The sequence below is a fragment of the Pseudophryne corroboree genome, chromosome 3 (assembly GCF_028390025.1).
Source record: "Pseudophryne corroboree isolate aPseCor3 chromosome 3, aPseCor3.hap2, whole genome shotgun sequence".
Taxonomy (NCBI): domain Eukaryota; kingdom Metazoa; phylum Chordata; class Amphibia; order Anura; family Myobatrachidae; genus Pseudophryne; species Pseudophryne corroboree.
This window is the reverse complement of record NC_086446.1, coordinates 455,754,661-455,769,442: the sequence shown is the minus strand read 5'-3', so window position 1 is coordinate 455,769,442 and position 14,782 is coordinate 455,754,661. Positions and strand designations below refer to the sequence as shown.

At 40.2% G+C, this 14,782-nt stretch overlaps 1 pseudogene; it reads left to right on the top strand.

The window, feature by feature from the left end:
* Positions 1–1,733: 1,733 nt before the first annotated feature.
* Positions 1,734–1,851, top strand: LOC134895991 (5S ribosomal RNA; annotated as a pseudogene).
* The last annotated feature ends 12,931 nt before the right edge of the window (positions 1,852–14,782 follow it).

Here is a 14,782-nt window from a genome sequence, read left to right as displayed (position 1 = left end):
AGCTGAATTTCCTTGAAATGTACGGTTTACTTAATGCTGTGGCACTAAGTAACTATTGCAATTGGATACGGATAATAATAATAATAATAATAATATAATAATCATCATCACCACCACCACCACCACCACCACCACCACCACCACAATATTAATAATAATGATGATGATAATAATAATAATAATAATAATAATATTTATATAGCACTTTTCACACAATAGGACAGATGGTACAAAATAAAGTATTAATAGTGTACAGAAATGAGGGCAAAGCATTTGGTTTGTATTTCCTAATTTAGAAACTAGGGACAGTAATAAAATGCTTGTGTAAACGGAATCTGGTTTTAAAGATATTTTTTTTTTTTAAGTTTAGCACAGCAGAAGTAGGAGAGAAAAGAGTGCTCACAGCGCCTAATGTCAATATATTTATTTCATTAATGAATTGTTTGAAGGTGTAAGGTGACATTTTTTATATTTATTTTAACTACCATGGTTTTATTGTGCTGTTTTTGGTTTCCATTGTGTCATCACATTCAATCACATGATCATGCTACTTTTCGCTCTTCCACATTTCATGAAAACACCTTTTCATTTATAACTTTGGGGCTAATTCAGACCTAATTGCTAGGGTTCATTTTTTGCATGAAAAAACAAGAGAAAGACAAAATAACCTTGTGTGGAAGCACTCTTGTATTGGATATAATAATAATGAAGGATAAATGATGAGGGGGCTTCCGTGAACAAGCCTAGCTCACAGGTGAAACGTACGTCGGAATCTGACGCCCATCCAGTGACGTCATCGCGGCATCGCCCTCTCCGGAACGGGCGGCCGCGCGGTCACAGAATACAGAGCATGGTCACGATCCCACAACAAGGTTACAGCTACCGGCCGTCGGGACACCCACATCATTGGAAGTGATAACTTTACACATTTTGTCTGGCCAGACGTAGCGCCATAGACCCCTATAGTGGGTCCAACAACCTCAGTGCCTGCTCCGCAATTACATTTAGGAATGTACCTAATCAATGGATAATTAGGAACTGTATTGCAAGCTTATATTTACAACATTGGGACATAATAATCTTTTGTTACTCCCATCCAATTTATGCAGCATACTACGGGCTATTTATAGCAAGAGAATATACCAGAATGCCATATTCATCTCAGCTGCAAATCTTCATGTTCATTTAATAGGTTACTCTGTTGCAGGATCATCCAGGAATTATATTGCAAGCTTATATTTACGATATTGGGACACAACATTTTTGTTACCCCCCATCCAACTTATGCAGCATACTATGGGCTATTTATAGCAGGAGAATATACCAGAATGTCATATTCATCTCAGTTGCAAATTTTCATGTTCATTTAATAGGTTACTCTGTTGCACGATCATCCATATTGATACTTTTTTGATTTGATTTCCTTTCTGACAACTTCAGTATAGGACTATCCTCCTGATTAATAGCCTATCAGTTAAACAGCACATTCAGTGATTTTGAATTGTTTCAACTTTTGTCTCTCCTCCTGTACTCTCTCATCTGGTTGATGGTGGCCCTGGACACAGACATTGTGCTTGTACCCAGACCAAATCACCATCACAACAGACAGTAGAAGTACCCCCCCCCCACACACACACTCTCTCATCTGGACATTAGTGACCGGGCCCTACAAGCCCTGTCCCTATTCAGTACAGAAAGTAGAAGTGTTTCCCTCCCATTTCATGATTTAATCGGCCCATGGCCATACTATCCTGAATGCGCCCGATCACGTCCGATCTTGGAAGCTAAGCAGGTATGGCCTGGTCAGTACGTGGATGAGAGACCTCCAGGGAATACTAGGTGCTGTGGGCCATTTTCTTCAGGAGATCTTCACACCATTCCTATCTCATTCTCTGAACTTTTGAGATAATTAGTTTCTCAACCTGATCAGGAGAAGCTTGCTACACAAGCCCTGTCCCCATTCAGTACAGAAAGTAGAAGTAATTCCCTCCCATTTCCTGATTTAATCGGCCCACGGCCATACTATCCTGAATACGTCCGATCTTGGAAGCTAAGCAGGTATGGCCTGGTCAGTACGTGGATGGGAGACCTCCAGGGAATACTAGGTGCTGTGGGCCATTTTTTCTTCAGGAGATTTTCACACCATCTCTATCTCATTCTCTGAACTTTCAGACAAATAGTTTCTCAACCTGATCAGGAGAAGCTTGCTATACAGTCCGATCCTTTCTGTGACCATGTGGATATTGTGATTTTCAAACAAATATCCAAGAATAACAATAATATTTTCACCTGCCACATCTTGAACCGTATTTGGTACAACGGCAATTAAGATTTTTACACCATTTTTATTCACCTAGTGTGACTCCATTCATAGTCTAAACATTAAAAGTTAAGTTTTAATAACACACCACAGTGGAAGGACTCAAACGGGTCCTTCCCCTCATCATTTATCCTTCATTATTATTATATCCAATACAAGAGTGCTTCCACACAAGGTTATTTTGTCTTTCTTTTGTTTTTTCCTGTAGGTTAACTACAAAATCCATGGGAGCACCGCCAAAACCTAGTACTATTTAGGATTTACTATAATAGTCAGCATTTTGGTCTCTGCATATATATTTTTTAATTTATTTAAAATCCTTATTTTTTAAGCTGGTGCAGATCCACAACTTTCTTTTTTGCATCCCTGCGATCAGGTAGTCGCCACCTACAGGGGGAGGGGGAATTTTCATGCGATCAGGTAGTCGCCACCTACAGGGGGAGGGGGAATTTGCGTGCATTCGGATGTGTAGCAGAGCTGCACAAACTCATTTTGTGCAGTCTCTGTGCAGCCCAAGACTTACTCTTCCAATGCGATGATCGGGGCCGAAGCTGACGTCAGAAACCCTCCCTCCAAACGCCGGGTCCCTTCTGCGTTTTCCCAGACACTCCTATAAAACGGTCAGTTGCCACCCACAAACGGCCTCTTCCTGTCAATCTCCTTGCAATCGTCGGTGCGTTTGGAATTTTCCCACCATCCCGTCGCTGCCCGGTGATCCCTGTTGCAGCGGTCCATCACGCCTGCGCATTGTGGTGCATACGCATGCGCATTTCATACCTGATCACCCGCTGTGCGAAAATGCACAGCAGTGATCAGGTCTGAATTAACCGCTTTATTTATTTCTGCATATAAACTTGGCTGCTCACTTCTCAGATCTGCCTCATCTTTGCACCTTTTCACTGACCGAGCTTTCAGAAAGCTCTTTCAGTTAAGATTCAAGTTCCATCACAACCTTTAAATTCCAGCTGAAGGGTGTCATCTCACTTACTTAGCAAAGATTGGAGGGAGATATAGTGGAGATAAAGTGGAGAGAAATAAAGTACCAGTCAATCGGCTCCTGTCATTTTACAGCAGTACTTATCACTCCAAGCTTTGATACGGGAAGCTGTTAAAATGCAGACGCCGGAACCCTGACTAGCTGTGAAATCCTGTATTCCGGCACCACAGGCTATTCTCCCTCTGTGTGTGTCCACGACACCCATAGAGGGAGAATATAACCTGTGGCGAGTGCAGCCCGCTGTCAGCATACTGGGGGCTGGGATGCCGCTATTGGTATACTGATGGCAGGCATCCTGGTCGCCGGTAATTCATACTGAACCCTTTGATACATCTGAGTGCATTTGTTTTCAAAATTACAATTCTAATTCAACATACTGTGTAAGTACAGAATGTTTTCCAAGAAACTATTAACATAATGAGTTCTTCAGGGCAGGGAACACACAATTATTTCTTATTGTGAAGTTCCTTTATAATATACACCTTTTCACTTGACTATAACGTGTAAGGTGCTATGTAAACTATACATACAAGTAAGTGGGGACAGTTCAGTGCAGTGTGGAGCCATGTACATGGAAGGCAAAGTAATGTATGTAATTAACATCACCTCCGGTCCGGCAACAAAAATCTTGTGGCCCGGTACACCCATCCCCGGGCCCCCACAGCATCCATCCAACCAGCCCAGCTGTCTCTCTAGCCAGCCCCCACAGTGTCTCTTCAGCTGCCTTCTGTCTCTCAAGCCCTAGCCTCCACAGTGTTCATCCAGCCAGCCCCACAGTGCCCCTGCAGCCAGTCCTCACAGCGTAAACAACAGCCAACCCCACTAGCCATAGCCTCCGTGTCCATCCAGCACTAGCCCCCACAGTGCCCCTCCAGCTGCCTTCTTTCTCTCCAGCCCCAGTCCCCACAACATCCCTCCAGCTCCAACCCCCCACAGCATCCATCCAGCCCTAGCCCCCATAGCGTCCCTCCAACTACCTTCTGAGGTAACCCCTAAAGAACCCCTTTAGCCAGCTGCACAGTGTCCCCCCCAGCTCCAACACTTACCTTCTATGTTTTCTGCTGCCTGATGTGGCTTCTCTGCTGCCATTTAAAGGTTCGTTGCACTGGTGGTGGCCGTCCGGTACAATAATGATATCCAACAGCTTCTTTTAGATAGACCACCATACCTGCTTGCGCTCTGCTGAACATGCAGCAGTGTGACAGAGCTTGATTTATCTGTGGGCCCTGCCAGGGCCCCCTAGAACAACGGGTCCCCGTACAGCTGTGCCCTTAGACCCCCCCACTGTCACTGGGCCTGTTCCACCTAAGTATTTTAGTTTCAGTGGAGTTATTCTTTAAAAAATACCTGTCCTCTAGCATTAGTTTGCTGTTTTACAACTTTGGGGTCTATTCATCATCACAGATATCCCCTGCTTACCTTTCACTCCCAATCTGGTCTGCTGTCCCCATTCACTGCGTGGAGGCATAAATTCATCAGGCTCTGAAAATACAATATTTGTGGAGATTGACTGTGGGAACATTTACCGTCTTCAGATGGCGTTTACTTTCGCACCCAGCTCCATTCGGATCCCTCCGCCACTGCCTGGCTCCTTCTAGCCCAGCGGAGCCGCATGCAGCTCTTTCTCCCAACACATGCGGCTCAGCTCCCTGCTCCCACCTCCCGCTGCCCGGCACACTGCTCCCGAATGTAGAAGCAGAATTTCTAAGGAGCCGGCGACCCCTGATTGGCTGCCGGACCGCGAGCTCTGATTGGCTCAAAGGCCTGCGCCATAATTAATATGCGCAAGATACTTGCTGAGGGGCAGGGGAGACGTGCGCTCTCCTCCCCTCAGGCTCAGAGGCCGGAGACAGCTGTAGCCGCCCAGACCAGCCCGCAGCAGCCGCAAAGACCAGCAACCCAGGCCAGCCCAGCGACAGCAGTGGTGAGCATTATTGGGGGCATTATTTGAATGTGGCACTGTACTGGGGCATTATTTGTATGTGGCACTGTTCTGGGGGATTGTATGTTTGTGGCACTATACTGGGGGATTGTATGTATGTGGCATTGTATAACGTGATTAAAAACGGGGTTGTGACTCAAGGTCATACTCCTACTACACACGTCATACTGAAAGGTGTGTGCACAAAAATGGGGCGTGGCTTTGTGACAACTAGACCATGCCCCCATTTTTGTGCGCGCATGATAATGGCTCTTTCACTTACTACAGATCTTTTCTGGCTCTTTGCCTTTGACTGGTTGACCACCCCTGTTCTAGCCAGAGGTCGAGCATGCGTGAACTCATGGTCATGCATACGCAGTATCACTGTCGAGGTCAGACTCAGTAGTGCTAAGTATAACAGCTGATTTACGGAGCTGCGCCGGAGAAATGTTGAATTACTCTGGCACACCCCTGCAAATTAATAACTTAATTACTGGGGGCCACCCTGCCCCCAATCATTAGCATAATGAATAGGCCACGTAGTGCCTTACTCCCAGTGAACCAGAAGTGCTTATTCCCCAGTCAGTTTCCTTTACATATAACAACTATACTGATGTGTGGGCTGGTCTGGATGAAGAATGCTACACTAAGTGCATAACACAGTGGGCTATATTTACTAAGATTCGTGATTGTGCCGATTTTAGCAGAGATCAATCTCCGCTGACATTGACTGTTTCCGATTGCAATTTTTTGAGAAAAAACACAGTAATTTACTAAACTACCGTGTTTTTTTCAATTTGCACTCACCGATGTCGATGTAATTTGTATTGTCGGGCAGTGTTTTACAGGAAAGATTAGTAAAACACTGCCGGACATAACACAATGAAGCCCATCGGGATCTGTGAGAGCCATGCAGGGATACATTGTGTACAGTATTGAAATAGTTAAAAATGACAACAACAAAATAGTGTGGTGTCCCCCTTCCTAAGCATAACCAGCCCCGGGCTCTTTGAGCCGGTCCTGGTTGTTAAACTACAGTGGCAAACGCAGGATTTGCATGGGGGGTGGTGGTTCCAGAACTGGGTGGGGCCAAGCACGGGGGTGGGGACTGAGGTGACCCAGTATATGCTGGGTCCGTAAAACTAGTGTGTCTGTATGTATATATGTATGTATGTATGTATGTATATATATAAATATATCTATCTATATCTATATATCTATCTATACACATATGTGTATGATTTGTCCCTGAAGACGGGGCATGGTCCCCGAAACGGCGTAGGACCGCATTAAAGACATTTTAACCTGATACCCAGTCTGCAGAGTGCCGCTGATTCCTGCTTCACCTTATTGGATCTTGCCTTTGATCTCAAAGGGCACCGCAGCAAGTACCACCCTATACCCAATTGAGTGCCGAACCTTACCGCTGTCTATCTACACACTATATCCACCAATCATCTGACGGCAGTATTAACAGATTACATTCACGACAATAAAACGGACTAAATATACACGTCCCTAAAGGCAATCCTGTTGCGCTTATACAAACATTTGATAATTATAAAACCAAACTGATACATTTCAAAACATTTTATAGTAAAAAATAAATACAAGAAACTAAAACACATTTAAAAAACAAGAACCTGATTTTTAAATCAAAAAACAATATAATTTCATATCTTCCCAAGAATAAAATTGCCTAAGTTTGTAGCTTAAAAACGCAGTGATTTCAATTCCTTCATTTAAACCCTCTGGGTGCAATGTATTTAGGGTCATTATCCAGAAGATTTCTCGTCTGGATAATAATTTAAGCCTATCTCCTCCTCTATTATCCAGCTTAACATTCTCCAGTCCCATAAACCTCATTGTACCAGGGTTACCTTTCTGGCATTTTTTTAAATGTCTAGGAACACTATGGTTTTCCAAATTATTTTTAATATTTCGATAGTGTTCTAAAATTTTCCCTATAGATTGTAAGCTTGCGAGCAGGGCCTTCCTACCTCTGTCTGTCTGTCTGTCTTTGCCCAGTTTTGTTCTATAATTGTTGTTCTAATTGTAAAGCGCAACGGAATATGCTGCGCTATATAAGAAACTGCTAATAAATAAATAAATAAATAATAAATAAATAAAAATACGTAGTTTTAAGACTCTTTGTCTTACCTACGTATTTTTTACTAATGAATTCCTTTACCTGAAATTCCTTTTTACCACTGCAGTCTGAAAACGTTTTTTCCCCAGTTAACCCATGTTTGCACATCTTACAACCACCACACGTATAGAAACCCATATTCCTCCTTAGAAACATACTATTATTCACAGTGCTTTCGTTAATTACCGGGAGTTCACTAGGTGAAAGGTGATTTTTCAAAGTCTTAGCTCTCCTAAACACCAGATTAGGTTTCTCAGTTATCACGTTTCCCAACACTGCATCCATTTTTAATATATGCCAATGTCTTTCCAAGCTTTTACGGATATCATTAACCTTTGCATTATATTGTGTCACGAATGGACAATCCAAATTATTCTTACTTCCCACAGGCTCCACCTTTTAATCTTTGTACTGAATTAACTGTTTCCTATCAAATAACCGGGTTTTATTAATACTGCCGTCAGATGATTGGTGGAGAATATTCAATTTATTGGAAGGTTGTGCTACGCCAGGCCAGCCCTCTGACGAAGTCCATCGTGACGAAACGCGTAGGGATGTGGCCTGGCGTGAAAGAGCTAACGACAGTGGTGAGACTGCTGACGGTTACTGCTTGTGGTATTACCCACTAATTATCTATATGTTAAATGCTTATGCCTACGGTGGTTGAAACCGCCGCTTCTGGTACGTGATTTATGACCGAGTGCTTGTAAAGAATGTTGGAATAAATATATTTTAACTGATTAATGCACTATGAGGCGCCCCTTTTTATTCTCCTTTTAGAAATCACTGTTTGCCTTTTGGATATTGGCATAATTGAGACGCCGTTCTGAAGGATACTAAGTGCTGCTCAGACCAAATATAATCATTGGATACATGTGGACGGTCTTGGAAATTACACTGCTAGTGCTGGGACTTGTGGTTCCACGTGTTGGAAAATTTATTGCGCACTGACTGTTCTATACTTTTAATTATTTCTATTATCCATTGTTGGTAGCTGCATATATTTCCACAATTATATCTAAATTTGCTGATTTAAGATCCAATAGATTGCGAGAAAGTGCAAAAGTGTTTTCGGATGATACTATAATTGATTATCCACAGGAGGTCTCTAATGAAGATCTTTTTCTAAATATAGAAAAATTAGTATTAAAAGAAACTAGAACTTGGTGGGACATTGTGTCCTTGGAAAATTATATTAAATGTGAAAGGGTACCAAGAGGTTTGAGGATTTTAAAAAATCTGACTTTTGGAACAACTAATGATAAATTTATTAAAGAATGGGAAAGGATTTTGCACAAATGTTCTTTGGAACTAATGAGGATAATTGTGCTTGAAAAGAAAATAATGATAAAAGAGCTAGAAAGTAACATTTCTGAAAAGGAAGTAGAGTTAGAGAAAACCCATAATGATTCCGATATGAAGGAGTTTGTTGAATATATTGGAGTGAAAGTAGAGAAAATGGAGAGAGAAATTTGTGTAGTCAAAACAATTTTTTTTTAAAGGGATAAGGAAGATTACGATAAAGGACAGGTGAAGGATTGGTCACTTACAAGGAAAGATGTAAGATCGTCAAGAAAGGATTTTGTTAATCGTGAATATACTAGGGTGCCCTCTATAAATCGAAGTTGGGAAAGAACCCCTATGAATTTGAGATTTAATAGGAATCAAGAACATTTAGATTCCCCTAGGAGACCGCCCTCATATAGAAAACAGGAAAGTGAGAGTTGGCAACAAGTGCCTAAAGAGAAAGTATGGAGGAAGCCGATGGGTGTTAATAAATATACACCGCTAGCACAGAGAAATAGATTTCAAGTATTAGGCTCCTCCAATAATGAGGATCAGTCTTTTTTAGAGAGGTATCAGAAAAACCATGGTTATTTGCCGTGAGGAAGAGGAGACAGGGAATCTTTTTCAATAGTCCGAAAAAGATACAGAGAAGAAGAGGGAAAAGGGGAAATAAAAATGCAAATAAACAAAAGAAGAGCCACAAATTAGTTCCAACTCTAGATAAGGGTATTTTTAATTTGTCACAAGTTTCCTTGTCTCAAGTAGAGAAAAATGTTCTGCAAAAAAGTTTTTCTTTTGCTCCAACAGTAGGAGTAAACCAGTTTAATTTAAACATGGATCTTAATTTGTATATACGTAAAATGACATTAAAACGTCATTTAAAAAAAAATGAGGCTATAATTAAAAATTGGGATAATGATAAAGCAGTAAATATGACTGGTTTAAAAAATAAAAGCAGTTACTATCCGGTAGAATCTAGGGGTTCTCACCTAGATCTATTTCATCAATTGGTGAAGAAAGATATAGAAAACATGAATATGACATTAAAAGATAAAAACCTCACACAAGATGAATCAAAGGCACTAAAAAGGTTAACTTCTAATAAGGAGTTAGTATTCAAACAGGCGGATAAGGGTGGGGGGTTAGTTATAATGGATAGAAGTAATTATGTAAAAGAAATGGAAAGACTGCTAGCTGATCCCATTTCTTATGAAAAAATGAAAGGGGATCCCACAAAAGGATTTGTCATTGAATTAAAAGAATTATTAAATAGAGGTAAAAATGATAAATTGATAAGTATGGAGGAATATTCCTATGTAATAAATGAGAATCCAAGAATAGCTACGATATACCATCTGCCTAAACTACACAAAAATAAAGAAACCCCCCCAGGACGCCCAATAGTGTTGGGCATAGAATCTTTAACTTCAAGAGTTTCGGAATTTGTGGATGTTTATTTAAAAAAATACGTTCCATCTTTAGAATCATATGTGAAAGATTCAACTGCTGTACTACAAATATTTGACACTTTTGTATGGAAAGATAGTTACATGTGGGGTACTATAGATGTGAATTCTCTTTACACGTCGATACCCCATGACAAGGGAATCGAATGTGTAAGGACAGTTTTGTTACGTGACCCTTGTATAGAATCTAAGAGGATAGATTTTATTTTGGATTGTTTGACATTTGTATTAAAACATAACTATTTTACTTTTTTGGGGGAGTTTTACATCCAACGCTGCGGGACTGCGATGGGGACGATTTGCGCCCCAAGCTTAGCGAACATTTATTTAGGGGAATGGGAACGTAATTGTATATATAATAACAACCCCTTTAAGGATGGCATTGTGTTGTTTAAAAGCTATATAGATGACCTGTTAGTGGTCTGGGATGGGTCAGAAGCAGTGTTTTCGGACTCTGTGCAATATTTACATATTATTGATTATAATTTGGGGTTTACATACAATATACAAAAAGTGCAAATACAATATTTAGAATTGGATCTTAGCATTAATGAATATGATAGAAAAGTTAATATTTGTACTTATTTTAAACCTACTGATAGTAATAATTATCTTGATTATAAAAGCTGCCACTATGATAAGTGGAAGAAAAATCTCCCTTTCTCACAATTACTTAGATTGAGACGTAATTGTACGGATACAATTAAATTTGAAGATCAAGCCAATGTTTATGTCTCTCGTTTTGAAGAAAAGGGTTATCCGAAACATTTAATAGATACAGCTCTTATTGGATAGGAAACAGTTAATTCAGTACAAAGATAAAAAGATGGAGCCTGTGGGAAGTAAGAATAATTTGGATTGTTCATTCGTGACACAATATAATGCAAAGGTTAATGATATCCGTAAAAGCTTGGAAAGACATTGGCATATATTAAAAATGGATGCAGTGTTGGGAAACGTGATAACTGAGAAACCTAATCTGGTGTTTAGGAGAGCTAAGACTTTGAAAAATCACCTTTCACTTAGTGAACTCCCGGTAATTAACGAAAGCACTGTGAATAATAGTATGTTTCTAAGGAGGAATATGGGTTTCTATACGTGTGGTGGTTGTAAGATGTGCAAACATGGGTTAACCGGGGAAAAAACGTTTTCAGACTGCAGTGGTAAAAAGGAATTTCAGGTAAAGGAATTCATTAACTGTAACACCACATATGTGGTATACATGCTGATATGTGGTTGTGGTAAAAAATACGTAGGTACGACAAAGAGTGTCTTAAAACTACGTATTTTAGAACACTATCGAAATATTAAAAATAATTTGGAAAACCATAGTGTTCCTAGACATTTCAAAAAATGCCAGAAAGGTAACCCTGATACAATGAGGTTTATGGGACTGGAGAATGTTAAGCTGGATAATAGAGGAGGAGATAGGCTTAAATTATTATCCAGACGAGAAATCTTCTGGATAATGACCCAAAATACATTGCACCCAGAGGGTTTAAATGAAGGAATTGAAATCACTCAGTTTTTAAATTAAAAACTTAGGCAATTTTATTCTTGGGAAGATATGAAATTATATTGTTTTTTTTTATTTAAAAATCAGGATCTTGTTTTTTTAAATGTGTTTTAGTTTCTTGTATTTATTTTTTACTATAAAATGTTTTGAAATGTATCAGTTTGGTTTTATAATTATCAAATGTTTGTATAAGCGCAACAGGATTGCCTTTAGGGACGTGTATATTTAGACTGTTTTATTGTCGTGAATGTAATCTGTTAATACTGCCGTCAGATGATTGGTGGAGAATATTCGATTTATTGGAAGGTTGTGCTACGCCGGGCCAGCCCTCTGACGAAGTCCATCGTGACGAAACGCGTAGGGATGTGGCCTGGCGTGAAAGAGCTAACGACGGTGGTGAGACTGCTGACTGTTACTGCTCGTGGTATTACCCACTAATTATCTATATGTTAAATGCTTATGCCTACGGTGGTTGAAACCGCCGCTTCTGGTACGTGATTTATGACCGAGTGCTTGTAAAGAATGTTGGAATAAATATATTTTAACTGATTAATGCACTATGAGGCGCCCCTTTTTATTCTCCTTTTAGAAATATATATATATACATATACACATAGCATATTAAACATGCATACATATATATATATATATACACACATACAGTACACGTATATATGCATGTATATATATCATATGTGTGTGTGTTTATATGTATGTATATACATGTGTGTGTGTATATATGTATGCACATGGATATATATGTACTATAATTAAAATAAACTTTTATTAAGCACTTACAAGTTCCACCAGGAAAACAGCAGGCTGCAGAGGACGCTAGACAGCCATTAATAATACTCATGCAGCTAAGTGGAGGGGGGTTTCTGGGTGCGCCACTGAAATACCAGGGAAAAAATGCGTAGGGGTCCCCAGTATTTATACAACCAGAACTGGAAAAAAAGTGCTATCTGTGAAAGTATCAAGCAATGTATTTTATTTTGTTCTTATGCAACAAATACATTTCTCAATAAAAATATGAAAAATAAATAATAAATAAAAAAATAATTTAAAATACACACAATTTAAAATAACACTCTATGGAGCCACTAGGATGATCTGCAGACTTAATACTGAAAGTTAGTCACTTTGTATCACTTTTAAATAAAGAGTAACAATAAAGTATCCATGTAACTGTGTTCTTCTTTGGTAATAGATAATTCTGGTAATATACTTTCAGAGATTTAAAGTTCCACACCGTGAAAAGAGATCTTCCATTAGCATTCATCTATGCATTATTGTTAACAGAGCTTATTCCATTAATTAGGTTAGCATCCATTTTTTTCTCCAAACTCCGCAATTAATACTTGATCTCTGATTTTTACTGTTATAAGCAATATGCATAGGCGGATCCAGGGGGAGGGGGGGGGATTTGCCATAATCTGAGACTATCTCCTTAGGAAGACCGTGGAGACGGAAGATCTCGAGGATAAACAACTTAGCCAGTTGAGGAGCAGAAGGTAATCCAGATAATGGAACAAAGTGTGCCATTTTGGAAAGATGGTCAATGATAACCCAGATGGTGTTTTTACTCTGAGACAGGGGTAAATCAGTAATAAAGTCCATAGATATGTGAGTCCATGGATGACTAGGTATGGACAACGGAGGAAGTGGACTGGCGCTTGAAGGGGTGATTTGTGTTGAGCGCACTTGACACAGGAAGTGACAAAAGTTTGGTATCTTGTCGCAAGGTGGGCCACCATAGGATCTTCTCAAAAACTCCAAGGGTTTTTGCACTCCAACATGACCGAAAAAAAGAGAATAAAGTGCCCATTGCAGAAGTTGATTCTGTAGATTTGGAGTAACAATTTTTTTCCCAGCAGAAGGAGTAGGGTTTGTCTTGGTGGAAGCAAAAACTGACAGATTGAGGACTGGGCAAGGATCCTCCGAGAGCAGATCCTCCTCTGTGGAAAGAGAGCGGGAAACAGCATCCACTTTTCCGTTCTGTGAACCGGGCCGGAAGATAAGTTTAAAATTGAAACAAGAGAAGAATTGGTACCTACCACCGTGCTTGACGAGGAGAACAACACTGGAGATTTTTGAGGAAGAGTAAGTTCCGGTGATCTGTATAAATGGTAATGGGAATTGGGCTACCTCTAGATTGTATCGCCACTCCTCAAAGGCAAGCTTAATTGCGAGCAGCTTCTTTTCTCCAATTGGGAATTTCCTTTCTGGTGAGGAGAATTTCCTAGAAAAATAGGCACATGAATGAATCTTTTTGTCCGAGAAGCGTGGAGAGAGTACAGCCCCTTCCCCCTCAGATGATACGTCAACTTCCAACTGTAATGGCTGGAAAATGTCTGGCTGTTGAAGAACAGGGGCTGAGATGAAAGCTTCTTTTAAAAGTTGGAATGCCTGTTTAGATTAGGAAGGCCAACAGGCCGGATTGGCACCTTTATGGGTCAAAGCTATGATAGGAGCGACTAATGTGGAAAAATCACAAATAAATTTCCTGTAGTAATTTGCGAACCCCAGAAAGCATTGGGATGCCTTTAGAGATGAGGGTTCATTCCATGACAGAATGGCTTTGACTTTCACAGGGTCCATACGCAAATTAGAGCCAGAGATGATATAACCCAAAAATGTGATGGATGGAACCTCGAAAACACACTTCTCAAGCTTGCAGAAGAGTTGGTGGTTTATCAAACATCTCAGTACCTCCTGGATTTGTAGTTGATGAGTTTGCAGATCATAGGAGAAGATTAGGATGTAATCCAAATACACTACGACAGATTGATATAATAAGTCCCAGAAGATCTCATTTCCAAAGTGTCGGAACAGTGCAGGTGTGTTTCCGAGACCGAAGGGCATTACCAGGTACTCTTAGTGCCTGTAATGTGTGCTCAAATGCGGATTAGATTATATGCCCACCGCAGCTCCAATTAGTTGAAAATTGTGGCTCCTTTGACCCAATCAAATAACGCTATAATCAGAGGTAACGGATAGCGATTCTTGACTGTTATATCATTGCAGGGGCGGAGTCCTCCATCCTTATTTTTAATAAACAAAGAACCTCGGCACCCACGGGAGAAGAAGAGGGATGATTGAAACCCTTCTCAAGATTTTCCTTAA